Consider the following 26,550-nt stretch of genomic DNA (forward strand, 5'->3'; position numbering starts at 1 on the left):
GACAAGGTGACCCAACACCACAGAAGGGAGTGACTAATGTAGGTCAGAGCACTCTTCCTTCTCTCTGGTGATGCTGAGCCATCCTTAGGAGTGAAATAAAAACCACAAAATATTCTCGCAAGATCTACAAACATTCTCAGAACCACCTAAGTTAACCACTGAGAGCCCAGGAATCTTTTAAGGACTTGAAAGTTGGTGCCATGCCCCCAACTTAGGCCTCTGGGCACCCTCCGCCATTTGTAAAAAGGACTTGTTCTTGAAGAGATTGGTAGTGTCAGACATGGAAAGAGAAACCAAATCTCCCAACTGCTAATCTTGTCCCCCCCCCCTTTTTTTTTTATCATGCTATTAACCTTTGTATTGTGCAAAGATCACAATAAGGCCTAATAGGATGTGTGAGTCGTTCTGAGTCAGGATCTTCGGTAAATCATGAATCTTCTGCCTCTGTTTTTAGTTTGTTTGTTTGTTTGTTTTGTTTTTTAATCGTCCATGCTTTCTCCTACCTCATAGGCACATCCTCATTTAAAAAAAAAAAAAAATTTAGGGACTCCTGGGTGGCTCAGTCATTAAACATCTGCCTTCAGCTTAGGTCATGATCCCAGGGTCCAGGGATCAAGGCCCGCATTGGGCTCCCTGCTCAGCGGGGAGTCTGCTTCTCCCTCTCCCACTCTCCCTGCTTTGTGTTCCCGCTCTGTCAAATAAATAAATAAATAAATAAATACAATCTTTAATTTTTTTTCTTTAAATCGGCCTAAGATGTCAGTGCGTTCAAGGTCATTCTCATCTTTATTCCTTATTACACATATCACATATACACTATATCAGCTCCACAAGAGTCTTTTTCTTTGCCGTGGAGAATGTTCTGTTTGGTTTCATTAATTTTAGACTTCCGTTGCTTCAAGATGTAGAGGGCCTATGAGGGCTATGACCAGGACTTTTAATATACTTCTTCTTTGGTCTGAAGTTGCTAAAAACAACTGGCCTTAATAAAAACATAAATAAGAATCCTCTTAATCCTTATCTGTCTTGTTCTGGCATTTATTCATCTGCTTCCCTTTCTTTCAATGTTCTCCTCAGCTGGGGGCTTCATGTTGGCTTCCTCCTCAGCCTCCCCACCTGCACTTCCCACCTGAATTCTCTTCAAAACTTTCCACATAATGTTCTCCTGTGATTCTGGGCACAAGAGGAAAGTCAACACAATCGGTGGCTTCTTCCAGTCAGCACCCCAGCCAGCCCCTGTGAGGAGGAGAGGATTTCCTCTTTCTTGAGCTTAATTTCTGGCACTGTGATTTTTAGAAAAACAGAGCTCCATTGCACGGACTTATGTAGAGGAATGACAGAAATGATTAATGGACTACCGGCCTGATCTGAAGAAAGATTAGAACAAATGAATAGAAATAGGTTGTCTACTCAAGGGGCCTTCTCAATGGGAAGGGGGCATCGGCAGTGGGTCCACCTTCCAGTCCCGGCACATGTCCGTCCTGGGGGCACCACGCTGGGAAACACGCTCCTCGGCTAGCAGACTGCAGTGGCTGCTTCATCCTTTCAAATCACTGTGGCCCACAAAATTGAAGATAAAGGCTCTTCCATTATCCATATAAAGGCTCTCTTCTTTGGTTCTCCACAGTATGATGTTGCAAGGATACATGGGTTTGTGAGACTGGGAGAGTCTCCATTGTCTGTGTGTGTGTTTACTGGGGGATGTTTCCCACTGGACTTCACTGAGAAAATGCAGTCAACCAGGAATGATACGTGCATGCACCTTTTCTCTGAAGGTACGAGAATGAGGAGTGCTCCCTTAAAGGTTTTAATTTGAAATCCCGTGCCGAACGTTTATCTCTTGTGTACTTGGGCCAGCCTTGGCAGATCTCAGAGATACTACGGATACAGAGAGAGGTGGTTTCTCCCCTCCCTGAGCAGATGAAGGGTTATGTTATTAGAGACTGTTTTTGCGACTGTTATCATCATGGTGATTCCAAAAGTCTGTTCCTAAAGTAAGAGTGTATAAAGAAAATGTACTTTCAGGATAAAAAAAAGTATGTATGTTAGTCTCCCTTATTATATTTTAAGACCATGGGTATACAAGCCTTCATTTGTGGGGAGAACCTTTTGCTTTTAGGCCTCCTGCCTACCTACTTGTGATGTTAGGCTCCTGTAGGGTGTACAGATGGTTAGTTTCATCCTTTCATCCTTTCATCCAGGGCCACCACTGGCTGCGGTACTGTGTCCATGACTCTGGGGGACCCCATTAAGGGTTATCTTTCTGCAAAGTGTTGGATCCTCAGGTGACCTGGGCCAGAGAAAGGAAGGGCTCCTGTGATGCCAAAACCCTGCTTCTTCTCTTCCTTGCTGCCCTGTGGAGAGCACTGGGTTTGTCATCGGGGGTACAGCCTGAGTCTCTCCTATGACCCACCAAGCACAGGGTGCTGTTACTGGTCCTTATTCATTGGTACGACCATTGTTCATGCTTCATCCGCTTGTCTTGGCATTGTAGGAGCCGAAGAATTCTGTGGTGATTTAAAGCAAGGTCTCAGGCCAAGGTTTTACTAAGTAATAGGACTGCATTTGAAGGTCTTTCTGTATTCGAAAGTAGGATCCGTGGTGTCTGAGGGCTCACGGCACAGGTCAGTAAAGAAGTGTTTTTGGTGGGCCAGTTCTCAGTGGGGCTTTGCCTTCTTCCCAAGGTCCTGGAAGTGACTCCAGCACCACAAGCTAAGGGCAAAACTATAGGATTTTTTTTTTTTCTTATGTTTTGTCAGATAATATAAAATAGCCTATTAATGTCATGTCAATGTTTCTATTTTCAGATGAGACACAACATGAACCTTGTACGATCTTGTTGAGTGTATTGTGGCTGTTCATTTTAAGACATAAGGAAAACAAAGCATACGTTTTCTAAGGATTCCTATGGGTGTGGATAGGATATATTCATATATCTTATGTTGAAAGCAGGGTTAAAGACAAGTGGCCTATAAAGATAGAAGTCCAACATGGTGTCTGGTCAGAAGTGGGTGGACAAACATGGGGCGGAATTTATCTACTAGACTGTCCAGGCATAAAACCCTCCACCCTGGGATTAATACCCTCTCCACTTACCCAGGGGACTGTACTCATTCCCAACACTTGGAGAAGAGTGTTTTTAATTCACTGGCACATGCTATGCAAATGTTGCCTACAACCTTGAGTTCATTGTTGTAAGAAATTAAATTTGGATTTTTTCAGAGGGGTTGTGCCATTCCGAAGCATGTGTCTATAGGCTTGATTTCTGTTTTGTTAGACTACAGGATATCTTGCTCATTTTTGTCTCTTGAGTCTTTCTCTTTCCTCCAGATTTTCTAGATATTTTACTTTGTGGCATTTTCTGAGCTTGACTCATTATAAATTAAATATGTATATATTTTCTTTTTTCTGCTCAGAGTCCCTATTCTCAACTTTTCCAATGGGAAAACAAATTAACAGGAGATGTCAATTTATTGACAGAGGCGAAGGGTAACTAAAAATCATGCTTAGAAGAAGCACATCTGGGTATTTCCCTGTGAATGGATTTGTAATTACACATGGTGTTTCATAGACCTGCGCGTGGCCATTTTCAGACACACACTTTCACCTCTAGGGGTCTTTAAGAGCTCACGTTTTGGTGCTTACTGTGTGTCTAGTGCTGTCCAAAGCATCTTGGAAATGTTACCTCATCTAGTCCTCACCAATACCTGCTGATGTAGGTACTAGTTATTGCCTTCTTTGTACAGATGAGAAAAATGAACCCATAGAGGTTAAATAGAGTGTCAGAGCTCATATGCTTTTAAGCCCAGCTGGGATATTAACCCAGACCATAAGGCTTTGGAGTCCTTGTGTTTAACCAATGGGCTATACTACCTCTCACTGCTGTTCAGAATGCAGTAATTATGGTCCTTATACTTAAATAGATGATAATGACTCTAGGGACAATGACACTGGTCATTTCAGATATGTGTTTAGGTGGAATGAATGGGAGTTAAGCCTTTTCCAAGATGCTTTGGGGGAGGGGGACCCCTCATCATGTGAGTGGGAATAATTCTTAGTCACGGTCATTACATTGACAAGAGATAGAGCCAGAACTCTTCTGAAGAAGCATAAGGTGGAGATGTCTGTGCCATATCTGTGGAGGAGTCCAGACCCTGGGAATCACATGCACATGACATCCTTGGAATCTAGCTGGATGGTCTGGAAAATCTCAGTGGCTGGTTCCAGGCTGAGACCCAAATTGAAGACGGAGTTATTTTTTACCCACATTTAGGGGAAGCTCTTAGATGATGGAGAGCATGAAGGCTGAAAACAACTACATGAGGGGGGTCATGGATAAACTCTATACTTTTGCCAGATTCTTTTTGAGAATTCCAGGTTATTCGAAATAAGGGATAAGTGTAGAGACAAGGACATTTATTTATCTATCTACATTAGTGCATTCCTTCAAAATGTCTTAAGGCAACAGCTATCATAGAAAGAGATAGATCTGTATTTCTTGTGGTGGGGGGGAATGGGGTACTCTATAGTCTATCCCCATGTTTCGATACAAATACATTATTTAATGATAGGATAAATGGAATTTGTTCTCCAGAGATAATTCTGCATTGTGATGTTTGTATCATGGAACCAGTCATCTATAGAGGATTTTTGTTTTATTTTTCTGTTGGGTACATGTATTTTACAGACTCCAATACTGTCTTTGAAAAGACCTAAAGATGCATTATGGCATAAGTAAGTTTTTTTTTTCATATGACAAAAAAGCATTTACTTGACAGACGGCATCATCAGAAGATTATTTTAAATAGCAAAGGTCTCCTAATGCTATAAAAAAGGATTGCATTTTTTTTTTTCAATTTTCTACTAGTCTTTCAGGCACACACACCTATTGCTTCAAGAGAGGCAAGTCTGTGGGGCATTGATGGATTCCTTATTTTATTAAATTTTTACTTGGACGTTTGATGTTAAAAAGTAATCTAAATCTACCATATATCAATGGGTATCTTCATAAAGCTATGATTTTAACATCTGTGACTTTTTTCCTCAATTTTTTGAGTGTCAGAAAATGAAGAATTTCTTCTTCAGAGTTGACAGGGCCTGTAATATGAGACATAATTTAAAGCATCAATCAACCTCTCCTTCTCCAATAAGGTTAAAAATACTGTTCCCCACTTTCTCAGTGAAATCCTGTATTTAGCATATATGGGATTCTTAGCTTTGAGAGATCCTGGAATGTTGAGAAAGGTGAAATGACTTCACATCGAACTTATAAACAACAGCAACAGTAACAGAATGGACCCTTCCAACCCACATGCCACATGCGTGCATAAACACACACACACACACACACACACACACACACACACAAACACACACACATAGGGAGACTAAGAAGCAAAGGTATCTGGGAGATACAAAGTTTCTCCGTGAAACATTTTGTGAAAACACTTTAATTAGCCCTTCTATGAGATCTTGAGGATTGCTTCTGTCCACGATCCATTCTGTGGTCTAAAGAATGTTCAGGTTGAATGTACTTTGCTACAAGTGACAGCGATAATGGGAATTTTGTTTTTACATCACACTTTTAAAATAGTGCTGGTCCATGTCTTCTCGATGCTTTTGATATTTATGTATTAACTGTGTCTAAAAGATTTACTTCTTCTTTAAGTTCTATCATCAATTTATTCACAATTAGATGCACCTGCATTTGATTAAGCATTTGGTGGCCGTGTTTCCATCTCCACCAGAAGTCAGTTGTCTGTACAGAATAGACCTCACTGCCTGTTCAGTAGGTGTTTGTGCAGTTGGAGCTCAAGATTAACAGTATTTCTCTAAAGCTGAAAAAAAAATCCAGTTCCAATAACCACTTTGTCTGGAGGAAAAGATATTTTTTGACATTTTAAATGCATCCATATATACTCATGTGCGAAATGTATAAATATATCCTGTAAAATGCTTAAAATATTTGACAATTTATTGTTTTATTTAACATTTATAAGATGATTTCCCAAGCCTTCCTTTCACAGAGGACTACATAATATACCTTCAAAAATATTTTAAAGGGTGTTTTTCAGCATTTTTTTCCTCAGAACAATCCATCATTGCACATTGTGATTATAATTTTTTACAACATAATTGCACCTTCTATTGACAACTTCTCAGGCATTAACTAATTATGCCATTTAATAAAATTACAGTAATTGCATTAAAAGATTATCTGTTGAAAATTTAAAAGGACACTCTTAACTACTCTAGCATATTTTCATGTTTATATTTTCAACTTTGTAATTGAATTGCACTCTCAGACAATCATAGCTAGGCTAACTGAAATCATTTGGATATTTTGGCACATCCCAATTTGACTAGTAAGCATGAGATCTGTTTTTTTTGTTTTTGTTTTTTTTTTTAATTCCTAGAAGAACATACATTGCCAGTCTTCACATGGCCCCATTAGATAACAAGCGAATGGTTAACTCTCACTTTTGTATGACATGTGCCAGCTCTGCATGAGAATGCTTTTGTCTCTACCTACTGCCTCCTCTAAGCTTTCTGGAGGGACACACACACACACACACACACACACATATGTTTTCTGCCTTCTGTGAGTTTTCTGGTTGGGAGCCATCGTCCTTTGCAGATTCTCAGTGAATTCAGTCTAGTTCTCTGCTGTCCAGAAATATCCTACTGTTAATTTGAACTTGGTCCTGAGTGTAGGGTCTTAAATCTTAGAGAAAGAAGAGATCAGGAGGTCATGTCACTCCTTGACCCAGCTAGTGCCCTCTTCAGGCTTGCCCCATTCATTCTCTCCCTTGCTTTCTACAACCATTGTCCAGCATCTCAAGCACTATTAGATACTGAGATACAAAGATGAAACTGTCATGCTAAGTCCTCCCCAGTCCCTTATCTGCCTCCCTTCTCTCCCCATCTCCCTTCATTCCTCTCTCCCTTCCTCCTTCTCATCCATCTACCCCTCCTCCCAGCTTCTCCCCAGCCTCCCTCCCCGTTTCTCTTGCCACCTGCCACCTCCCCTCCCTGCCTCCCTGCCACTCTCCACTGCCCTCCTCTTAAAGTTGAAACCAAAGTGGTGCCATTTAATGGTGGACACACCCCATAAGAAAAATTAAATCTGTCCTTTGGAGATGAACTTTGATAATATGCAAGGGAATATTTTAAAAATAGGAAATGGGCTACAAAGGTGGGTAGGGATTATTATCTGGTATCACTATTGGTAGGTGTGGTGGTATTCTAACTCAGAGGCTTCATGAGAGCAGGTGCACACGTACATGCACATAGTTGCTGATTCATCACGGAGGATGTTAGGTAAGGACTTGAGGAAGACCTGTTCCAGGATAGGACAGAAATGCAGGTCATTGTATTATGCACAATACAATACAGTATGGTGTATTACACACCATATCATTGGTGTTCACACATCAACTCTTTCTAGGGCTCATTCATGTGCATAGAATCACCAAATGCCATGCACGTGGCTCTGTCTTTAAAGCTCTGAGCATTCTTCATGTTCTATCTAATAAATTAATTCTTCACATCAAAAATGGAGGAATTTTATTTCTATGGCCTAATAACTCAGGTTAATGTGAAAACACTAAGGACTTATTCAGTGTATTGTAGCCATATGTTGGAAGGATTGTTTTAGGACAGTGTGAGCTACACAGTGACAAAGTCCCCATCTTCTACCTCTGCGTACGTCCTTAATGGCTTATGTGTTGTGTACATAGTAGGCTTCTGATCAGTACTTCTTGGAAGAGAGCTAGAACCAGTACAAACCATCTATGATCAGATGCTGCTTTCTTTGTATTCTAACTCCTCCTCTGACCGTGACAGCCTGGGACCCCATCAGAGGGTAAAATCCAAAGACAATCTAACAGCTGCATCATAACCTTGTGTAATGTGCATTTTTCTAGCTTCCTCTTGACGTCGCCCATCCAGGGGGTGATGCTAATCTATAGCAAAAGGGCCAAAAGGCAGCCAGCAGTGGGAGAACCAAGGGGAAGGGGGAAGGAGCTGGCAAATCTCTAACCCAGAACAGCATCCCCCAAATGAGGGGGATTTTATTTTAAATTCTCATAGAGTTGAGTGCTTTTTTCCCCTCTTTCTCCATCTGTTTCTGTATGTGACACCTGGATGTGCAAACATTTTCTATGATGCAAAAATGAAAAAAAAAATCTAGAAATAAAAGAGAAGGAGAGGGAGAAAAATCACCAATGTGTGTGTGAAAAGTTATAACTGGTTCCCTGCTTCGGTTCGGATCTGTTGAAGAGCCACGTTCAGCCCTTGTACTTCTGGCTAATTTGATGCTGCCTTTTTTTTTTTTTTTTTTGGTGGCCCAAGCTTTGTCATTTGTTTCTAAGCTGTCATTTTTATTAGTCTCTCTGGCTGATCTTTGGGCCTCCCCATCAGGTGGCGCGTGCTCTCCGTTGTCTGGCTGGGCTTGGCAAGCGGATGGCCCTTTTATTGCCGTGTGCAGTGTGGGCATGCTTGCCTGAGCCGGTAGCCTGTAATTAGACCCACTACAGGCGACAGTTGCAGGAGAGCCTGGTAATCATTCCAGCTGCCCGATCTGATGTTTATGGAGAGAAACCTTCTTTGTGGTCTGGTGACGGTTTACTATGCTGTACTGTACTTTTTGCCATTTGATTTATGACTTCAGAAGGTGTGTTTTGCTGCCTTTCCTCCTCTCTCAGTGTTGTGTCATTGGCTTTTTAAATAACAGCTAATTTCGGGGTGAGGGGGAGACATTCAGTGGCCTGATATTCCAGCTCTCACTTTGATTGAAAAGATACAAAGACAGTTAATATCCAATTCAATAGGTCCTCACCTAAGCCGTGTTTCTGTACAATGTTTGCTGACTTTTAATCTCTCTGGGATTTTCTTATAGTCCAAATTCATATGTACCGTGTGTGTGTGTGTGTGTGTGTACACTCATGTATGTATGTAAGTATGTATGCATATGTATGTGTATATATATATATATATATAGCCCAGATCCACATATATATTATATATAAATAATATATACACATTTATATTTATTTCCTGAATTCGCATATATGTATGTTCCTTTAAAATGACATTTCTATTTCTGAGCAAAGTTTTAAAAATTTTTGTTTCAAGTCTTTGCCAAAGATACTTCATTTTGTCAAGAAAAATTAAAAAAAGTAGAAAGAAAGAAATACCCTTCTCAGCTTACTAGGTGTTGAAAATGAGACCCTCATGGCTACTGTTTTAAGTCTGGAGAAGCATGGAGCTATAGAATGTTAAATCAGAGGCCCTTCACATTCAGTAAAATGAGTTTTCCCAAGGCCTCATGGCTTGTTAGAACAGAGGATGCTGCTCAACCCTATACACTTGTCTAGTATGTGATGTTTGTGGTCTTGAACCTCACAATTATGGTTTTAGTTCATGAGTGTGAACTATGTCTACATGGTAGCTGTGAATTATGTTCTTAAAATAAAAGAACATTTTTTCCTTAAGTCTTACGTTTGAACGATTTTGTATATGTCTGCAGACCTGCTACTCAGAATGGGGCTTGGAGGAGCAAAAGTCTGTATACTTACTTCATATACATCTGGCTGACCCTTCTTTTACAGGTGGTAGGTCTTTCTCTTCTCTTCTTTTCTTTCTTTCTTTCTTTCTTTTCTTTTTTTTTTTTTTTTTAGTATTTATCTACTTGACACAGAGATCATGCATACGTTGGGTTGGGGGGTGTAGGGTAGAGGGAGAGAGAGAATCCCAAGCAGACTCAGCTCACCAGTGCAGGGTCTCACAAGGAGCCGATTCCAAGATCATGACCTTAGCCAATATCAGGAGTCGGTCACTTAACCGACTGAGCCAGCCAGGTGCCCCAGGTAATGGATCTTTCTAATCCAAACTTTATGTTGATAGTGATGAAGACATAAATACAATGATCATGATGGTCTTTGCTTTTGTCTTTAAGCTTTGACATCAGCCCTTAAAACCTGTTCTTTATTAGGTTACGGTAACAGTTAGTAAAATACTAACACTTGTCTTTTGCTTAAAGAGCAACAAAACCCTAAGTATGAATTTGCTGATACTTTCTTCTCTGGTAGATTTCGTCTCTGCTCTAAGCCAGGTACATGCAATTATAAACTTTTTTGTAAACTGTTCCTTAGCAAAAACTGCTCTCCTTGGAAATCATTGAAGTCCTTATCATTTTGGTAAGGAAATTACTGTAGGTTAACCTTCCATCAGAATTTTACTTTGCAAAATTGGAGAATGGGATATGCTTTGCTGTTAAAAAATTGGCTGCCTGTGGCCACAGTCCCCTACACCTCTTCCAGAAAATTTAAGTTTGCATTTCATTGGTGAGTTTTACATGTTTAATTATATATATTTTCAAAAGATAAATAATTGATATCCCAGCAATTTAATGCATACACATAGGTGCCCACAGACATTAAGAGAGGAAGAGGAGGAAGAAGAGAAGAAAGAAAAAGAGGAAAAGAAAGAATGGCAAAACTCAAATATTGCTTGAGATTCCTTAAATATTGTCCTGCAGGTGGCGATAGAAACTCATAAATGATTAAAGTCCAAAGCAAATTTCTGTGGATGGCTTCTTGGGGATTTTAATTTCAGCAATTTATTTTTAATTTAATACAATTATCTATGAGCAGAAATCATTATATTAGTTTTAAAAAAACTCAAGCTTTGGCATTGTGTCATCTCTATTGATAATTTACTCAGATATTCTATGGTTTTTTCATCTTTAGGCATAAGGGATGGGATCTGGACTATTGTGAAGTTGGTACAGATTTCACAGGACAACCATTTTTAAACCTGTTTTCCCCCTTTATTTTTAATTTTCTTAACTAAAATTGTATGCCTGTGACAGTGGTCAGGGTTATAAAGTCCTTTGCTATTGTACTAAATTACTTAGGCATAGTGCTCTGTGTGTGTGTGTGTGTGTGTGCGCGCGCTTGCGCATGTGAGTGTGAGTGTCTGTACACAGGTACACCTTCTCATCAGAGTATGAAATCCGGTTGGTTTAGGAGGACATTTCCTTCCCTAGCTAACTGTTCGTGGTTAGTTTTAATCTGAGTGGGATCACGAATTCCTTGAAAGCAATTTTACCCAGGGATTAAAAACATAACATAAGTAATTTCTTTTAAAACATTAGAGGATGCATAGTAGATACGGTAACATTTTTTCCAGTTACTTTCATTATTTCATTTTGGATTTTAGGCATTGTTGAAGCAAAGTTAAAGCATTCAGTAGATCTTTATTTGGTAATCAAGTTTCAAAAGTTCTTAAATTGGTTTTTGTGAGTATCTATTTTCATCTGCCATTTTTTTTTCTCTTAAGCTTGGGTTTGAAAATGCTAACTCTAAAGCGATTTGCTAAAACATAAAGCTAATATGCACCTCTTCTCTTTTCTTGTAGTCTCATTTGCAAAACCTTGACAGTACACATTTTCAAGGGGGAACTGCCTTAATTCTAAGAAAATGTAATTATTTTACTTTAAATGCGGTAGGCTCTAGATGCTGTCATCAACAGACAGCTGTAATAGTCTTGAGCTAATTATGTGAATTTCGGCCTTTGTCTCTCTTTTGGACATTTCACCAAGTCTTGTGATAAAGTTCAAAACCAATAAGGTCTTGTATACCATGAGGTTAGATACAGAATTTCTTATAATGGAAGAGGGAGGAAAAGGAAAAAGAACAGAAAAGAAACCCAGCCTTCTTATGTTCTGTTTCAATTGCTATTCCAATTTACTCATGAGGGAGAAAAGTGGAAAGTAAGTCAGACTCTCAGAAAACCTATTTTGCTGTCTTTGTATAAAGAATATTCAGTTCTCTGTTAGCAGCTGACCAAAATCTAATCCATTAAAAAATATATCGCGGTAAGCAGTTCTTGAAAATGTTTATAATAAATGGTAAAAGCCAAGCTTCCACTGTGAGATTAGCGGTTGGAACAGGATGTGTTCATCAGGAAATGGTTATTGTCTGACCCATGTGCCTTGCCACATGACCTGCGGGACAGATGAAGATTTAAAAGCTTGGAGTACAAGGAGTTGATTTGATCCCCCCACCTCACCCCGCCCCGCCCAACCTTTGCTTTCTTTTGCATATTACAGTACTGTTTATCGCACCTGGCGTTTTTCTCAGTGAGTCGATTATGAAGTTCATCTTGTAGACAAAAAGCATCAAATATTTTGGAGGTTGTCCCCCTCCCTACCCTCCCATGCTCATCTAATGACCCGTCCATATGAAAGCAATACCAGAGGTTCCCCTTCTCCACAATTTTGCTTCCCATTGTTTTAGTTAGCCATTGTCAACCAGGGTCCAGGAGCAGATGACCCTCTGTCTGACGTGCATCAAAAGGTCACTGGTAGCCTAGCACTCCGTCCCAGCACCAACATCATTCACCTCACCACACCAAGTATTTTAGCATCTCTCATCATCCCAAGAAGAAGAGGGAGTACCTACAAAAGACACTGAGAGAGGCCACATTCACGTAACTTCTGTTAGAGTATGTTGTTAGGATTGTTCTGTTTCATTAATCGTTGTTAATCTCTTACCGTGTCTAATTTATAAATTAAATTTTATCATGGGTGTGTATGTAGGGGAAAAAACACAGCATCTATGGGGCTCGGTACTCTGTAGTTTCAGGAGCCACTGGGGGTCCTGGAAGGTATCCCCCCCCCCGCCCAGATACCGGGGGTCTACTGTAATTCACTTTTACAGAACAGACTCTGTAGCTTTAAACAATGATAAGAGAATTGTGAAAGACTCTTTTCCAGAAGTCTAGACTCCCTCCCTTCCTCCCTCCCTCCCCCCCTCCCATCTTAAAGATACAGGAAGTACGCAGAGGATTAAGGTGATTTTCCGGCTTTTGCTTGATTGCAGACCAGCCTCAGACCTAGTGGACAGGAGTGCTCATGAGTAATGCCTTCTATGGGGATGATACCTATAGTAACACGCGGAGTGACTAAGAGATCAAATATGCTGGCTAAAAAGCCTTAGGGAAGCATTATGTGTCTGAGGTCTGATCTATTGTCTGGGAGGTCGGAGAGTGTTAATGCACTCTGCAAAGATTACACTCCCTCTCTAATTGCTCTGACACTTCCTTAAAGGATTTAAACAGTCAGGAAAGGTGACGCTCCTTGTCAATTTTTGTCTTGTGCCTGCAGTTGAAGTTTATCTGTCTTTCCGCTGAGACCACTAGATCAAGTAACCTAGCCGTTGTCAAAAGCATAAACTCTGAATTAAGAGTGAAAGCAATGAGAGATGTTATTTACAGCTCCATTATTATTTGCTCTTTAAATGCTTTGCCTTCCATTTCTGGTGTTTGCATTGGGAAAGTGACAGCATATCTGTGTTCAAAATGGGGGCTGAAATGAGGCTAAGGCTTCCCGTCAATTTTTGATCAGATTTTCATCTTTTCACCATGCCGTAAGGCCCAGGGTAGCCTCTTGCATTTGGGTTATTTCAGTTAAAGACATGGAGGATAGTGAACTTTAGCATTTCCCCTGTGGCATCCCCCACCCCCAACACACACACACATACACACACTCTGAAATGTTTATCCTGAATTAGGCATTTATAAGATTAACCCACCAGAAGGACCCGGTGACTTTGTCCAGACCATCACTGTAAATTTCAAACGTCTTACAAACACATTTTTACAAAGCTCTCTTCTGCCTTAGAGAATGCTTCCTCAATCCTGTGCGTCTAGGAGCGGATATAGGAAATCTTATCAGACTCTGTGTCTCTTAATGTTGCTTTGATTATAACTCAGTATTTTCAAATGACACCGAAAAGCTTAAAGGAAGGTTTTGCCAGTTCTTCCGTGACGGTAGTTCAGGAAATATAGAGGATCTGTGTATCTGAGCAAGCATATTGAATCCTTAAATTCATCGTGCGTATCGTGGTAGGAGTGGGGAGGACAAGCTTGCATTCCGCCCCAAGCGTTTTCCACCTGCTACGCACAGTTGCATCATTGAGAGGTAAGAATTCCTCTTAGATCAGTTCAAATCGCTAATATATGTGGCTTAGTGCCTACAATATAATATTTATGTAGCTTCCGAAAGAGACTTGGGAGGATTCCCTGTAATTCACGATGGTAGTCTGAATGATGGGTGTAGAAGGATTTTTTTTTTTTTTTTTTAAAGAAATCCTTGTTTGTCCCATGGGATTTTCACACTTTTCGGCTGACGGCACTGTATTTTACTCATACTGTATAAAGCTGTCAGTGTATTCGTTATATGTGTCTCCGGAAGGCTCTGAGCAGATGACAGGAACAATTGCTAGAGGGGAAAAAACACATTTGAATCAACATCTTCGGAGCAGAATTTCTCCAGTGTCTCCTGTTCCTGCTCCTACGTGGACTGTCCCTCGCACTTTTTCTTATCGCATGCTCTCTCACACTGTTGGTAGATTACACTGAATGTTTCATCTGTATATAAAAATTAAAAATTCAAACAAAAATCTGGCCCGCATGAAGAACAGGCCCTTTGGGCATATGGTTCATTATGCATATTCGTTTAATTACTAAAACACTTGGGATGGCTTTCCTGCCCTTGCTTTCAACTTGCAAAGTTGGATCTCTTCTGTTGCACAGAAAATGTAGCACAGAATTCTGCAGGAGCAAAAAAGAAAAGAGGAAAAAAAATAGAGCCTTTGAAGAAATTACTAGAATTCACCAAAAGAAAGTATGATTCTCACGATGAAGCCAGTGGAAAGAAGAATTTCTCTTTGTCTCTGTCTCTCTCTTTTTCTTTCTCTTTTTGGTCCTCTTCCTCCCAGTCTGCCTTTGCCCCTGAAGGCTGGTTTTACTGTGGTTCATTTATATGAACACAAGCAGGGCAGGAACTCGAGACTGAGGCTTCAGGTTTCAAGTACATTCCTTTGGAGGAGCTCGGGTCTCTCGATGAAGCTGGCTAAGTTTTATTGGTTAGAAGGGGACTACTCTGAAAGTGTGACTTTAATTGATTTTTCAGGGCAAACAGGTGGTGATGGTTTAGACATGCCCTAGCCTCAATGCCATTCCTAATTTGGGGCTGCACATAGAATAGCTTTATTAAAATATACAATCTCCTGGCTTTGCTTTTACCTGAACATCTGCCTCTTGGTTTTTAAAGGGCCTTTTAAAATATTTTCATTCTGTGCTTAAGTGGATCGTATCCTAGAAAGGCTGGAGGAAGACTTCATTTTCTATTCGTGTCATCAAACTTACTATTTTGGGTTTGAAATGAAAGGCATTAAAATTCAAGCAGCATCTTTAAATAGGATCATTGTTGTTTCAGGAATTTGTGTTGTGGTGGTGGTTGTTTTGGGCACATTTATTTACACGATGCAACAGATTTTGAATATAACAGGCCAAAAACGGAATTTGTCGGTGCTGGGTTTTGATTTGAACTTTTATTTTGGTGAGCAAAAGATTGAGTGAGTGACTGTGTGTGAGTGGATAGGAAAGAGAAAGAGAGTGCACGCGTGCATGAGCATGTGTGTGTGTGTGTGTGTACATACTGAAGGACCTTATTTGGGGTTCCTTCCTGGTTTATAGTGATATCTCAGTGTTGTAGGAAATCTTCTCAGATTCCCCCAATCACAAGAAATTCAGGACTCTGAAAAGCATGTTTCAGGGAGAGAAAGATCCAAACCTGCGTTCATGTTTGTGTGTGGTGACAGGTATGTGGGCCTCTGATAGAAATTGTGTTCCTCTTGATGAAGAAAATAGGTAGTCTGTCAGGGTAATGGGAGACCATTGAAGGCATTCTCATTCAGACTCCTCAAGGGATTGTGCTTTGCTAGAAATAACATCACTCCCTAATCACTATTGGAGGGTTCCTGAATTAGAGCACCTTGGTCTGTTTTAAGCACACTGAATATGTACAGAGCTATTGCAGGCTTAATGGGAATGGATTGCAAGCCTCCCTCTTTTAGTGCCAGAAATAAAGCTACAAGGAGAGTAACTTAATACAGTGAACTGCTTTACTTGATCACTGCGCTAATGCTAATTAGATACACTTGCTTTATTACCCAGAGCGATTTTTTTCTGCATTCACTCTGATCTAATCTTTCTATGAACATGAAGGAGTCAGTCATGAGTGTGATTTTTAAACTCTTAGTCACAATTGTAGCCTGATGTTCGTGGGACCAAAGGCAGAGAACACTTTTCGAGAATGCTTTGTCCACTGAGAATACAATTAGAGCCCCATCGGACTTCTACCCTCAAACGGTGCCCACCATGCCAACTGTTACACGTCTAAAATAATATTTATAGGTACATGTAATGGGATTTTTTTTCCTTGACCCCTTCAAGATACCCAGCTTTATGGGGAGTAAATAGAAGGGTGAGGATTTGTCTTCCCTTCCTTAGAGCAGAGAATTTGCCGATGGCTTTGAAAGATGTATTTACCAAAATCAGACTTTCAATTACCAGTTTCTGCAAAAACACATAATGCAAAATGTATTGTTTGGTGGAAGACCCGAAATTATGATCATTCCAGGAGGAAAAAGCTGATAGTCACAGCCCATTTGTGGCTTTCATTCGTTTAGTTCAGTGCTTTTCTACTTTGCAAATGAGTTGTTCTGCCTGTATGAGTGGTGTGGACTTTTATTGGGTCATTGTTTGACCATTTTCCATTTATATAATATCATCTCACTGGCCTAAAATCAAGATGCTGGATGGGCTATGTTCTATTCTTGTGGCTCTAAGGAGGTGTCTGTTTCCTTTCTGTTTCCAACTTACAGAGTCTGCCCATGTTCCCTGACTCATGGTCCTTTCCTCCAGCCTCACATCCAGCAAGGGAACATTGTTGAGTCCTCACACGGCACCTCTCTGGCCTTGCTTTGCCCTCCCATCTTTTTCTGACTTTTCTCTTCTGCTTCCACCTTCCACGTGTAAGGACTGACCCTTGTGATGTCATTGGACTCAACCAGGTAATCCATGCTGATTGCCCTATGTTAAGGTTAGACGGTGAGCCACCTGAACTCCATCTGTCACCTTAGTTTCCCTTTGCACTGAAACATATGCACAGGTTCTGGGGTCTAGGACATGGACATGGTTTGGGGAACCATTGTTCAGACTACCACAATGAGGCCCTTCATTGCAGTCCTTCATTCCTGTTGTTTGTCTGATGCATAAAGATTTATGAAGCAAGCATTGGCTCCTTGCATAGGAAGGAACTAAGGGAGGCAAACGTTTGGGAGGAGGGAAGAGGTTACAGACTATGGACATTTCAGTCGGAGTGTCTGGGAGAACTGTAGTTACAAATACACAGAAGTCACATGTTATCAGCAACTTGAAAGATTTCTGGTATTTGGTTAGCTCACTTGGCTTCCCTCAGGGCTACTGGTGTATGATGGAGGGCTTTACCTCTAGGAGGAAGCTGTGTGCCTCTCTACATGGTAGGTCTTGCATATAAAAACGCCAACAAGAAGAGTAATGGGTGGGCTGGTTTCATAGGCCAACCCAAAGGGCTGAGGAGACCAGGAATGACTTGAAGGGCTGTCCAGAACCCGGAAGTAATTCCTGACGAGCAGATGAGTATAATTCGGCATGAGATCAATAGTGTTTCCCCACGTGACTTCCCACAGTTCCTCAAAATCCAAACCATGTTTAAGGAACCAACAAAAGCCTATAATCTTTTTTAAAAAATATTTATTTATTTGAGAGAGAGAGAGAATGTGAGCTGAGGGAGAAGAAGAGAGAGAATCCTTAAGCAGACTCCCTCCTGAGCGTGGAGCCCTACATGTGGCTTGATCCCAGAACCCCAGGATCATGACTTGAGCCAAAATCAAGAGCCAGATATTTAACTGACCCAGGTGCCCCCAAACCCAAAGCCTATTTATATTCTTTGTAAAATATCCCTTAGCATCCCGGACAAAAATGATCTCGCCCTTTCTCCTGGTTTATTGCACTTCCTTCCTAAAAGGTTTTTCTGTTTCTCATTTCATTACTCCATTCCCATAATTAAGGAGAAAATTATCTAGTTAACATTATCTAGTTAAATAACCGATCCTGTTATTTTTGGGTTTAGCTTATAATCGCATCTTCCACATATTACCCTGACATACAGGTCTAGCTGGCCCCCACTTAGTACCCTCCCTTATCGCCAGCCCCATTTCTCTATGATCCCACCCGATTAGTTGTCTCACCACTTCTAAGCATGGGAAGCCTTTAATTTTTTTTTTTTTTTTTAACCACTGTCGTGTCTTTTGCTTGTGCTTTCTTTCTCTTACTACAAAGAAGTCTAAAGTAAGCACTGCCCCTCTCTAGCATTGGACAAACACAAAGGAATAAGTGAGTAAATGTCTTCTCATTGAACCAGTGAATGGCCAGCGTGCTTTTCCACAGAAATAATTCATGACATAGAGACCAACAAACCTTATCTTTCAAGTGGCTTTCTTCTTGCTTCTATTACTGTCTTTTGACTTGGATGCTGTCATTCACCTGCTTTAAGAAGCCTGGCAGTGATGATGACTCCTCCCTTCCATTCTTGCCTTGAGTCCTCTCAACAGTGCTCAAGGCAGATACTATCCTTCTCATTTTACAGATGAAAAAATATTATGTAATGTTTCCAAGAGCACATTGCTAGGACAGAGCCATGATTTAGATCCAATCAAAATGAGTATGTCCCAAGCACCATTAAATAAATGCTTAATGTTAGAAAATGTAATTGCCTCAGAACTGTTGGAAATAACACAACAGGGAAAAGTACAGTGTGCTAGTTAAGAGCACTTGGCTCCATAGTCAAAGTCAACCACAAATTTAATTATTAACAATTTTATTTTCTCATTTGAAGTGTTCTTTTGATTACTGTATGATCATATGTAATGATGTACTCTGATATTTTTATTTACAACCATATGTAAATAAAACATGATGAGGAACTCCAGAAATGCGTGTGTGTGTGTGTGTGTGTGTGTGTGTATGCACGCACATGTGTGCACATGCGTGAGTTTGAGGGAGTTTATACTGTAGCTTCTGGATGACAGAAAGGGTCTTATTCCTTTTTTAAAATAACAGCAAGTGCTCCATACATAATAAACAGCCCATGAATGTTGGTTGGATGGAAGTTTGAATTAATTAATCAACTCAGCACTTTTAATCGATTCGGAACCTGTGGTATATTTGCCCATCTTGGATTTCCGGGAATTGATGTAGAATGGAAATAAAGAACTCGCCAGGACTTTCTCCTGCTCACCATTTTCAAGCCACACATAAATGTTCACATGGGGGATGCTGCACTGGGGGGATATTTGTAATTCGTGCATCTGAAGTATCTCGGGTTCTATCCTTTTGCCTTTGTATAAAACCATCCTTTGGATTCTGATTTAGGGCTTCCTGGTCTGCCCTCCAGATTACTACAAGCTGCCTTATGTTGTGCTGTCACCCAACTGCAGTTTTGGGGGACAGGTTCAAATGCAAAGGATTCAGTTAGACTTTTTTTTAAGATTTTATTTATTTATTTGACAGAGAGAAATCACAAGTAGGCAGAGAGGCAGGCAGAGAGAGAGGAGGAAGCAGGCTCCCTGCTGAGCAGAGAGCCCGATGTGGGGCTCGATCCCAGGACCCTGAGATCATGACCCGAGCCGAAGGCAGCGGCTTAACCCACTGAGCCACCCAGGTGCCCCTCAGTTAGACTTTTAACACTCATTTTGACTCCCGTTTCAATTCAATCTTTGAGTTTCTATTACATACAAGACACTATCCTATGTTTTATAAGAAATACAGATATAAATTATATATGCTTCAGGATTTCAAAGGGTAAAACTTGAGCAAAATGGCCATGATGCCAGGCAAAATACATTTACTTGGTATTTATAGAACCAATTACAAGGCATTATGAAACACTGGGTAACATAGTGGCTTGTTCCAACTAGGGCAACCAGTGAGAAAGAAAAAAAAAAATAGAAAAGAACATTCGTAGGGGCACTTGGATTAAGGGAGCGAACCAAGCTCACCACAGAGTGGGGAACCTGGCATGGGGCTCGATCCCAGGACCCTGGGATCATGACCTGAGCTGAAAGAAGAGGCTTTAACCCACTGAGCCGCCCAGGCGCCCCTTTTGTTTTGTTTTGTTTCCATTTTTGTTTTTGGCTATTACAAAGAGTGTTCTTGAAGATACTGGAATGCATTTCATCTGGTGGACATGTGCGAGAGTTTAGAGTCAGGCTCCTGATGTGTGATGCCTGCACAGCAGCCAACAGCATCACCTGGGAACCTTGTAGAAATGGGATTTCCTGGGCCCCACCCAAACCTGTGGAACCAGAAATTCCAGGGGTAAGGCCCAGCAACCTTGTTTAAACCAGCCCCCTAGTACTTCTCATGTACACTAATTCTCGTGTACACTAATATTTGAAACTCGCCACTCCCAGATTTATACTGACGAGTGGAGTTACGAGGTTATCCGATCTACACATTGTGTTTAGTCAATGCGAACCCTTTCCCAAGTGATTGAACACCAGACATCAAATCAAAACTTATTGTTGTTCTGCATGTTGGAAGACTCTTGGGATTCTCTGACTTTTTAAATTCTATCCCATCTGGTGTGTGATGTGGTACCTTGGTGTAGTTTTAATTTGCATTTTCCTCATTACAAATAAGAGTTATATGTTTGGGGGGCCTTTATGCTGCTTTTGTTCTTCTTTACCCCCTCCGTTTTTACTGATTTATAGAAGTGTCTCATTAATCTAGAGAGAAATTCTTCATGAGAGATATATCTTCTCCAAGTTTGTGCCTTATTTCTTCACTCTATATTAACTTGTGATGAAAATATTCTTGTATTTCATGTCAGATTTATCAGTTTTTTTTCCTGTGGTTTGTGTATTTTGTATCATTATTGAGGACTGTTCGTATCCCAAAATTATAAAGATGTTCTTTAATTTTTTGTTTTTTACATTAAATTTTTAAAAAAGATTTTAGTTATTTATTTGACAGAGAGACAGAGAGAACACATGGAGGCAGAGCAGCAGGCAGAGAGAGAGGGAGAAGCAGACACCCCACTGAGCAGGGAGCACAACATGGGGCTCGATCCCAGGACCCTGTGATCATGACCTGAGCTGAAGGCAGACACTTAACCGACTGATCCACCACGCGCCCCTACATTAAATTTTTAAAGCTACTTTTGATTTCATTGTTGTTTTCTAGCTATCCAGTTAAACTAGTTCCAGTTCTTGAATCTTCTGCTTTTTTCCTAGTGATCTGCAATTTTCAGAAAATTATAGATCAGGTTTCCACATGTGGGTGGGCTTGCCCATTGGTCTCTTGTCTATACCCGTAATGTTACACAAACATCATTTGGCTTTAGCGTGATTCTAATTTATTTTTAATTTTCAGGAATGCCTTGGCTATTCTTGGCTTTTTGCCCTTCCACATAAAAGTTGGAATTGATATGCTATAGTCCACAAAATTAGAACAAGACAAAACCAGTATTGAAAAATAAGTCACACTCAAAATGAGTTAACTGTCAAAATCAAGACATTGAAAAATTACAGCAAAATGAAACCAAATGAGTTAGAAATAAAAATAAGAGCAAAATCAATGAAGTAGAATACATGTGTAAAATAAAAAGGAAAATAAAATTAAAAATTGTCTCTTCAGAAAAAGCTTAGTAAAATTGATTATTTTTTGAGCATTTTCAACGTACAAAATAAAGGCACAAGTAAACAGTGTCTGACATTAAAATGAGAAAAAAAATAGATGAAGCAGAGATTAAACATAAGAGGATACTATGAAATCTTATGCTTAAAATGTTAAAAAAATATGAAATAGATTAAACTTACAAAACAACATATCAAAGTGACTGAAAAAGAATGAGAACATTAATGACCTTAAAACCATTAAATAATTGAATCAGTAATTTAGTATCCTTCCAGAAAATAAAACACAAGCTGAGGCAACTTTAGAAGTAAATTTTACCAAGCTTTTTAAGAACATATAAATCCTGTCATACATACATTCCTTCCAATTGTCTTCTGGCTCTTACCATTTTTTTGGAAGAGTCCATTGTCAGTTTGATTGTTGTTCATTGGGATGACTTCCTTTCCTTTCCTTTCCTTTCCTTTCCTTTCCTTTCCTCCTTCCTTTTCTTTCTCCTTTCCTTTTCCTTCCTTCTTCCTTCCTTCCTTTCTTCCTTTTTCTCCCCAGTGTCTGCCTTTCAAGCTTATTTTTGTCATCAGTTATGTGCAGTTTTGCTCTGAGGTGCCTACATGTGGTTTTCCTTCTCTTCATCGTATTTGAGTTTCTTTAAATATGTAACTTCACATCTTTTATAAATTTTGGACAGTTCTCATCCAGTATCATTTATAGCTTTTCCTCTATTCTCTTTTTCCTTTCTTCTCCTGGATTCCACATTTTTAGGTATAAATTAATTTTTTCCTCAGTGTACATGGGGTTTTTGTACTGTATTTTCTTAGCATATTTATCTGTTTTCTGCCAATACACCAAATCATGAATCTTCTCTTTTCTGTTCTGTTATTAAATTCATTTCGTGAGTTCACCCTTTTACTTATCCTTTTTTTTTTTTTTAAATTTCTAGCCTTCCATTAGATTCTGTTTTAGAGATCCCAATTCTCTGCTGATATTCTGCATGCTGTTACCCATTTTCCTGTACGTAGTAATCAAAACTATTTTAAAATTCATATCTGTTTACTCTAACCTCTTAATCACCTACTTATTCTGGTTGTCTGTTTTTCTCTTAATTTTTGGTCATTCTTTTTAATCCTAACCATGACTACTTATTTTTTTATTAAATATTGCATAAGGGGGCACCTGGGTCGCTCAGTGGGTTAAAGCCTCTGCTTTCAGCTTGGGTCATGATCTCAGGGTCCTGGGATCGAGCCCCGCATCGGGCTCTCTGCTCAGCGGGGAGCCTGCCTTCCCCCTCTCTCTCTGCCTGACTCTCTGCCTACTTGTGATTTCTGTCAAATAAATTTAAAAAAAAAATTAAAAAAAATAAATATTGCATAAGATGTATTAAAATGATAAAGGGGGGGTGCTTGGGTGGCTCAGTGGGTTAAAGCCTCTGCCTTCAGCTCAGGTCATGATCCCAGGGTTCTGAGATCGAGCCCCACATCGGGCTCCCTGCTCAGCGGGGAGCCTGCTTCCCACTCTCCCACTCCCTGTGCTTGTGTTCCCTCTCTCGCTGTGTCTCTCTCTGTCAAATAAATAAATAAAATATTTTTAAAAAAATGATAAAGGGGATATGGAACTGTGTTGTTTCCACTGAGAGTATATAGAGGAGGTAATAAGAGTCTAACAAGTCTTTATGATACATTTAGGGTTGAAATGATCCAAGGTAGGAGGATTTCAGGCATTTTGAGGGTGGGTCTATTTCTAGTTACCCCTACGCTTCTGCAGAGCCTTTCAGGTGTCTTAATAAAAGCCTGTTGTGTCTACGGGAGCCCTTTGTTCCTACTACTCCTTCGCAGTCCGTGAGATTGCTAAAAGCTTTTAGTTTCCACTTTCTGCTTGGTCTCAACCTTTCACCCTAAACATGCATGTCTTAGAGAATCGTAAATCAGGAGAACTGCATGGCGAATGATGGGCTTGAATCTCTCCTGTTCATTTTGTCTCTGAAGTTTTGGCTGCCATAGTTTCTGTGCACTTTGATTTTTTAGCTCCCTAGATTATTAAAACAGAAGCAAGCTCTAACCTGCTACTCTAACTCTGGTCACTATGTCATCCCACGTAGTGAATTGGGCAAAAGAAACAAACAAACAAAAATAAATGAATAAATAAAATCCCCGAAAGAGATAAAGCAGTAGCAAACCAAGCTACCAAGCTTCACCTCATTGCATTTGTCTTCCATTCTTGGTCTTGTCTTCATGGACCCTGGATACCTTTATTGTTCTCATATGTCTTCAACTAGAGTTTGTTAATTTGGGTGTAGTATCCAGTCTTCACGGTTGTTTTATGGGTCTTTGTTTTTGTGTGAGTTTTGTTTTTCGGCAGGAAGATTGAGGTAGAGCTTCAGCTTCATGCTAAAAGGTTGAAGTTTATGTTTCTCCTTAACACATGGGTTTAACACGAAAGTGTCTTAGGATTCTTTATAATTTTTTTTAATAATTTTTTTTTATTTTTTATAAACATATATTTTTATCCCCAGGGGTACAGGTCTGCGAATCGCCAGGTTTACACACTTCACAGCACTCACCATAGTACATACCCTCCCCAATATCCATAACCCCACCCCCCTCTCCCAACCCCCTCCCCCCATCAACCCTCAGTTTGTTTTGTGAGATTAAGAGTCACTTATGGTTTGTCTCCCTCCCAATCCCATCTTGTTTCATTTACTCTTCTCCTACCCCCTCAACCCCCCATGTTGCATCTCCTCTCCCTCATATCAGGGAACATCACCAAAGGCAAGGGAAGCAAGGGCAAAACTATTGGGATTTTATCAAGATCAAAAGCTTTTGCACAGCAAAGGAAACAGTTAACAAAACCAAAAGGCAACTGACAGAATGGGAGAAGATATTTGCAAATGACATATCAGATAAAGGGCTAGTGTCCAAAATCTATAAAGAACTTAGCAAACTCAACACTCAAAGAACAAATAATCCAATCAAGAAATGGGCAGAGGACATGAACAGACAGTTCTGCAAAGAAGACATCCAGATGGCCAACAGACACATGAAAAAGTGCTCCATATCACTCGGCATCAGGGAAATACAAATCAAAACCACCATGAGATATCACCTCACACCAGTCAGAATGGCTAAAATTAACAAGTCAGGAAATGACAGATGCTGGCGAGGATGCGGAGAAAGGGGAACCCTCCTACACTGTTGGTGGGAATGCAAGCTGGTGCAACCACTCTGGAAAACAGCATGGAGGTTCCTCAAAATGCTGAAAATAGAACTACCCTATGACCCTGCAATTGCACTGCTGGGTATTTACCCTAAAGATACAAACGTAGTGATCTGAAGGGGCACGTGCACCCGAATGTTTATAGCAGCCATGTCTACAAATAGCCAAACTATGGAAAGAACCTAGATGTCCATCAACAGACGAATGGATAAAGAAGAAGTGGTATATATACACAATGGAATACTATGCAGCCATCAAAAGAAATGAAATCTTGCCATTTGTGATGACGTGGATGGAACTAGAGGGTATCATGCTTAGCGAAATAAGTCAATCGGAGAAAGTGTCTTAGGATTCTTTAAATCAAACCATACCACTCCCAATTTATGGGTTTTACTGACTCCCCATTTTGTTCTAGATTGTCTCATTACACACAAAGTAGCCTCTTTTTTTGTAAGTCAATATTTAATTAGATTGGTGTACAGATTTATCATTGCTTTTGAGCACATACATCCTTGCATTCAGCCTTTGGACCAGGAATAATTTTCCTTCTCTTTAAAATAAATCTGTACGCTTTCATGAGCATCTTTTGGTGATAAGCACTGCTGGCTCATATATTTCTGAAAATGTATTTGTTTTACTCATAAGATAATTTGCCAGATATACTATTCTGAATTGAAAGACTGAAATTTTATATGTGCTATAGTGTCTTTTTGCTTTTCTTGTTGCACTGAGATAAACTCAAATTGCTTTTTCTTTGCAGTTGAGCTGTTTTTCATCTTTAACTTTAGTTTTTTTTTTTTTGTTCCCAGGTGCTTTTCCATTCTGCTATGGCATTTTTGTATCTAAATTCTTCATATATCATGGTATATATGGTATCATGGTATGTATACATATGGTATATATATCATGGTATATATATATATATATATATATATATATATATTTATCTTTTCTTTCTTTCCTTCCTTCCTCCCTTCCTTCCTTCCTTCTTGTTTGTTTCCTATATGGGTATCTTTCTACAGTTTTGGGAAATTCTCAGGCATTTTATCTTCATATATTGCTTCTTTCCCATTATAGCATTAACTCTTTCTCCCTACCCTCAGCATCTCCTTTGTATCATCCATAGCTTTAACTTCTCTTTATATCTGTATCTCTGTCTCTCTGACCTACATTCTGAATAATTACTTCAGAATCATTTTGCATTTCACTTATTTTCTTTTCAGCTTCTTCTAATCTTTTAATCAGTACACTGATGGTGTTTAAATTGCATCCTTACCACTTTATATTATTCCTCACCAATAATCAAGCTCAAATTCCATGGTCCATCTTTAAAATAATTTCCTTTCCTTCTCTACCTTCATTATATTCAGTTAGCAGAGCCTTAGGAAAGCATGGCTATTGGAAAAAAAATTTAGTGCCTCTTGACAGATGTAGTACAATTTCTGTAATCCTTTCTCCTTTCCTCTCTTCTAAATTATGTAATAATGTCTGTCCTCAAGCTCTAATTCCTCCTCCCTATCCTCAGTCAGATCATGACAGTGGATAACATAAGGGTCCTTCTTCTGCTCATAGCCCTTCAACAGCCACTCCCTTAGAATATACTTCAGAGAACTTACAGCCATGTTCCAGGCCCCTCAAGACTGACTCCTGTTCCTTTCTCACTTCTCTTCTCTTTCTAAGTGTCTTACTCACTCTGATCAGCCACAGGGGTTCTTGCTATTCCTTGCACGTACCAGGAATACTCGCACTTTG

The 26,550-nt window shown here is 39.8% G+C and overlaps 1 protein-coding gene across 4 annotated transcripts in view; it reads left to right on the forward strand.

Annotated features, from left to right (window-relative positions):
• MCTP2 (multiple C2 and transmembrane domain containing 2) overlaps positions 1–26,550 on the forward strand; it is a 242,419-nt gene that overhangs the window by 165,217 nt on the left and 50,652 nt on the right. The window lies entirely within an intron of this gene.

Source organism: Lutra lutra, chromosome 7, assembly GCF_902655055.1.
Source record: "Lutra lutra chromosome 7, mLutLut1.2, whole genome shotgun sequence".
Classification (NCBI taxonomy): Eukaryota; Metazoa; Chordata; class Mammalia; order Carnivora; family Mustelidae; genus Lutra; species Lutra lutra.